Here is a 6,067-nt window from a genome sequence, read left to right as displayed (position 1 = left end):
ACTCTATTCTTTTGCCACGATAATTTCCAAAATTAATCGATTTCACAAGATTGTTTGGCCGGTTTCTTTTTCTTCCCCAGTGAAAGTCACTAACAATCATTATGATAAAATCAGACATCTGTTCTATTAAATTGATAGAAAGTCATCATAGGATGTATAAATTGTATCAAGTATATCACTTCACATGTGCATTTGAATATTTGTCTAGTAAGAACCTTTGTTTGTTTAATGGCAGCTGAGATAATCCTGAGAGATACTGTCCCACATAGTATGGCTGGAAGAAGCTCTCTTACAAGGTTACTTCATACATGCATTCACTCCCCACATGCCAGGCAGTGTTCAAAGTACTGAGGCAACGAGCAAGGCCCTGTTCTCATAGACTTTCATTCTAAAAGGTGATTATAGTCAATAAGTAAAAGAAATACATAAGCAAGATAATCTTATGGAGTAATAAGTATAATAGAAGACATAAAAGCTACTCAATGTGATAGTTACTGGAGATCCCCAACTGGAAACTGGAGGAGAAGACTTTGGACTAAGTGATTAAAATAAACTCTCTGAGGAGAAATCATTTGGGCTGAGACCTAAATTAGAAGAATGAGCCAGCCAGATCTGAACAGAAACATGTTAAAGGTTGTAAGACAACAAAAAGGCCTAGAAATGAGAAAGCACAGTTTTGGTTTTTATAGAATCCAGCCTATTTTATTCCAAGAAAAATATAAGATGTTAATACACAGTTAACAGCTTACTCCTTTGTAAATAACACATGGTAAACCAGTGGGAAATGGCATACAACTAATGATGGATCCTGCAGTGTTGATCCATAAGGGATAAATAAATGAACACATACCCTGTGCCTACTAAATGCCAAGCACTGAGAACAATTCTTTTATATTCTGCTCATTTTGAATAAATATTTCCATTGTTCGTTCATTCATCAAATTTGCATTGAGTTCCTCTATGTGCCAGGCACTGAACTTGGCATAAGATTTAATTATGAACCTGACACAGTACTCCCTGCAAGGCGGTTTTGCTCAATTGAGGAAAGTTGACAATTAAACAAGCAATTGTGATGTAGCTTGATCAGTACCATCGAATAAGTAAAACTGTGGTACTACAGGTGCACGTGGAGTTGATCTTAGAGCTATGTGGGGAAGGGGGTGGAGAAAGGCTTCCTAGATAAAGTGGTATTTAAACAACTATTTATGAATGTAAAGGAAATAGCCAGATCACGTGGCTGAAAGTGTTCTACAGAAGAAAGAGAATTACAAGCTCTTCTTGTCTGGAGTCACAGAAGGTGAAGAAAACTGTCAAGAGATAAGACTGAAGAATCAGTGGTGGCAGTTCACGCACAGCCCTGTATGCTGAGCTGAGGATTGTGGACTTTATGTGGAAGCAATAAGAACCACTAAAGAGTTTAAGCAGGGGAATGACATGACAGATGTGTGAGTTTTTGAAAATCTCTAGCTTCCATGTGGAGATTCTGAGGTGGGGAGGAAGAAAAGCAGGTCGAACATGAAATGAACATAATCCATTCAAGTAGTTCACTATGAAAACTTGAAAGCGTTCACTGAGCTGGATTTCCACCCAAATCTCACAGTGCATTGCTTTTAATGATCTTAAACCTTACTTATAATCTTCACTCACATATTTAATACTCAGGTGGTAGATTTAATCACATAAGGTTGCGTTCTATTACTTAACATCATATTTTGAAATGTGAGTTTTTCACTGAGTCAGCATGGCCATATTGCTTAGCTCAGGAGAACATATCAATCCTATGCCTCCAAACTGCCATTAACATGCATGGTATCAGGTTATTCTAGGTGATATGAAATTAAGTCACGACTCTGCAATGTATTCTAATCAGCTACATCATTAACTGTTTTCAAATGGTAATCAACTCGGCTGCAAATGAACAGTTATATATTCAGCTTGCTCCATGAATTCTATGAATGCATTTACCATTACAAGTTATAATTACATTACTTTCAGAAGTCGTTTACAGCAATTGAACAAACTAAGAAAAATTCTAAGATTCTTGTGTGACAGCACAATTAAACAATATAAACTGCAAGACTCCACTTCATATTCTGAAATTTAGTTATGACATTGTATTTTCTGAGAAATGGTATTTTGGGGACGAACGTAGACATTGTTCAGGTTAAGGCTTTATAACTTTAAATTATGAACCACCAAGCAAAATTATCAGATAACACATTATACTTTGTTATGTGCCATATTAAATGCATTTCTCTAACAGAGAGAAACACTTACTCTTAATAGGAAGGCAAGTAGCAATGTCTGCTGCTAAAAAGACTACTTGAGAAAAGATAATTAAAACTTTTATAGCACCTACTATGTGCCAGGCCCTGAGCTAAGGACTTTACGTATTTTGAACTATGTCATGTTTTTAATCCCGAATACTTGATAGAGGAACCCACCTTCCTCTAGTCAGAATTCTCCAGTTTTGGGTAGGTAGTTATAAAAGGAACTACAGTGTTATTTCAATTGTCCATTGCTACACAACACACCACCCGAAAACTTTAGGAGCTTAAAATAACAACCACCATTTATTGTCTTTCATGATTCTCTGAGTGACCAGGCAGTTCTGTTCTGTGGTGATGGCTGGGGCACTAGGTTATCTGTAAGGTTTACAGTGGCCTCGCTCACATGGCAGGGAATTGGTGTTGGCTGCTGGATGTGAGCTCAATTGGGAATGTTGGCCTGAGGTCTTGATTCTTCTCTATGGAAGCCTCTCTACATGGTAGCTTAGACTTCCTTACCGCATAGCAATTGGGTTCCAAAAAGAAACATTCTAAGAGTGAGCATTTGAAGAGTATAAACCCAGGATTCTAACACTTTATTGTAGCGGGTATAGTAATGCCACCACCCCCGCTAAAAAAGATATTTATTCTCTAATCCCCAAAACCTGTAAATATGTTATCTTACATGGCAAAAGAGACTGGGCAGATGCGATTAAATTAAAATGAGATGGGAAGATTAGCCTGGATTATCCAGGAAGGATCAACATAACCACAAGAGTCCTTATAAAAAGGAAGCAAGGATAAGAGAGATTTGAAGATACTATGCTGATGGCTTGAATAGGTAGGAAGGGGCCAGGAGCCAAGGAATGCAGACAACTTCTAGAAACTGGCCAGGCAAGGAAACAGATTTTTCCCCCCAGGGCCTCCAGAGAACATGTGGTCCTGCTGACACCTTCATTTTTAGCCCAGTGAGACTTCTGACCTACAAAACTATAAGATAATAAGTTTGTTTTGTTTTAAGCCAGTAAATTTGTGAAATTTGTTAAAACAGCAGTATGAAACTAATACTTCAAGCTTCAGTTTTTATCTCATTTGTTAATATCCAGTAGCTAAAGCCCAGGGTCATTGGACTGAATTCACGGAGGTATGGTTCACTGCAACAGTCCCCCCATCAAAGTAACAATCTAACACAAATACCATGTCCTTTGAAATATTTCCTATGATTTAGTTTCCTGTTGCTGCTATAATAAATTTCCACAAATTTAGTGACTTAAAGCAACACAAATTTATTATATCATAGTTTCTGTAGGGCATAAGTCTGACACAGGCTCTACCAAGCTAAACTCAAGGTGTTGGTAGGGCTGCACACCTTACTGGAGGCTCTGGGGAAGAATCTAATTCCAAGCTCATTTATATTGTTGGCTGAATTCAGTTCCTTGGAGTTGTAAGACTGAGGTCTCTATTTCCTTGCATGTCTCTATTTCCCAGGAGTTGTCCTTAGCTCTGAGGGCTTCTCTCCAGTCCTCTCACGTGACCCGTTAGATCTCAGAACCACCAACAACACATCAAATCCTTCTCACACTTGGAATTATCTGACTTTTTCTTCTAATGCATCTTCTTCCAGCTGGAGAAAGTTCTCTACTTTTAAGGGATCATGTGATTAGATTGCACCTACCAATGGTAATCATCTTAATGTCTATAACCTTAATTACCTCTGCAAAGCTCCTTTTGCCATGTAACAAAACATATTCACAGTTCCAGGGACTAAGGCATTTTCAGGGGCCATCATTCTGCTTACCACAGTTCTCTAAAACTGGGATCGTCATGCCAAGGAGAGGTTAGAAGTATAGCACCAATCTACTGCATGCCTTGTTTAGGACTAAGCCCTCAAAAGCATAATTAGCACAGATAAACTCATCATCATTCTGCTGTTCACTCGCTCCAATAGCATCTCCAGAAGACAATTTATTTGAGATGTTACTCCTCCAAAATTAGTCACAGTTGGGTATTTCATAATCAGCTCTGCTCCATCATTAAAGGCAAGGCTTCTCAAAAGAGCAACTATGCAGCTTTTGCAATAACCGCATAAACTGCCTTCCTTGACAATGGAGAACAACCTGAAAATCAATTGATACAAAATGATTTCGTGACACTGTATACCTACATTGGTGGTTGTATCTTCACATCCCTCTTAATTCTCCAAAGATTTTGGACTTTTTGTCTCTATTCTGAATATACTAGTGGCTTCTTCATTATCAAATTCAGTGTAATGAGAAGATTTGGAGTGAACTGTGATTATCCTATGTTTAAAACATGTGTCTCTTATATACAGATTGATAGCTAGGTAGAGGCAACAACTACACATACTTTTTTAAAAATCCAGATGTCTTACTGATTCATTTCAAAATATTAATTTTTAAAATACCTTTTTAGATATTCAAGGACAATTTTGAGAAAACAAAACCACAAGAATTAAGCTAAGGAATATTGAGAAATCCAGAATTAACGAGAACTTTATCCTAACATTTTTGTTAATTGTTGGTCAACTAGGAGAGAAATTTATGAATGAGCTGGTAAAGTGCACTTTACATTCACTGAAACCTTCTTATTTGTGATGCAAGTTTAAATTCTGTTCCCCAAGGGAAAATTTCAGAGTGTCATCCCCACCCCTGCCAGTACCAGAGAAGGCTTAGGGAACATTAGAACAGCCTGGGAAGAAGTCAGTTTGGAAGCTTTTAATAAAAGCTAACTTTGGGCAGTGAGGTGGAAGGGAGCCTCCTTCTGGTCAATTCAGTAGAAGAGAATTTTGTTTTTTTTTGTTGAAAGTTCTTTGGCTATTTTACAGGCGAAATTGCAGCCAGCTTCTCCTAATGAAAAAAATTCTGCAGTATTAACACAAGAAGAAGAACAACGACAAAAATAATCACTCTGAACCAGCTCAGCAGAAATGTGCCCTAACATACACTAATTTTACAGTAAAGGAAGTTCTGTGCTGTGTCAATTACTAGACAATCCTTTTACACAATAGCCAAATTCCAAAGGAAACACAGCCCATACATTGAATGTGTTCTCAAATTATGGGTAAAGTTAGGATAAATTTCATTAGCTAAATAACTTGAAAGTGGATTTTTAAAATGATCTTTTCTTTATTAAGATATCGTTAATTTAATGTAGTCTAGATGTAGATTTCTAACATATTTTTTTAAAATATGGAATCCTTTACAAATTTGCATGTCATCCTTGTGCAACGGCCATGCTAATCTTCGATATATTGTTCCAATTTTAGTATATGTGCTGCCAAAATGAGTGCTAGACTTCTAATATTTATAATAATAAATTAATATAGAAGCATAAATCGTGATTCATATATTTTAATTTACAAATACATCAATTTGATTAATGGAGTCATTTTTCTGTCCAATTGTGTTAAATTACATCCATAGCTGAATCCCTGAAGTGAATTATGATCTCATTCAGGAAACATCCTGCCAAGAGAGTATTCGGCATGCAGTAGGCAGCCAGTAAATATTGAAAATAATAAACACGTATTGTATCAAGACATATATGGTATAGACTTTCAAGCACGTGTAAATTCTTCAACTGAAATGTAAACAACAGTCCAATTAGTCCCTCATCCAAATACCTGTAAGTTGTTTCCCCTTCCATTAATTGAAATGCATTCTGGAGAAAAACATTAATTAATGTTAATCAAGCTTAGTATGAAAATAAAGCAGTGCCATGGCCAACGTACTTTGAAATCATAATAATAATGATTTTAGAGTCACGGCATTCCTTGTTCC

The 6,067-nt window shown here is 36.7% G+C and overlaps 1 non-coding gene across 1 annotated transcript; it reads right to left on the bottom strand.

Moving 5' to 3' along the window:
- Positions 1-5,470: 5,470 nt before the first annotated feature.
- On the bottom strand, positions 5,471-5,577 carry LOC120583566 (U6 spliceosomal RNA). Its single transcript, XR_005647807.1, has one exon. It is a non-coding gene; the product is annotated as a U6 spliceosomal RNA (small nuclear RNA).
- Positions 5,578-6,067: the final 490 nt, after the last annotated feature.

Source organism: Pteropus medius, unplaced genomic scaffold, assembly GCF_902729225.1.
Source record: "Pteropus medius unplaced genomic scaffold, Ma_sr-lr_union100, whole genome shotgun sequence".
Taxonomy (NCBI): Eukaryota; Metazoa; Chordata; class Mammalia; order Chiroptera; family Pteropodidae; genus Pteropus; species Pteropus medius.
The sequence above is the reverse complement of the archived record's forward strand: the minus strand, read 5'-3'. Positions and strand labels throughout refer to the sequence as shown.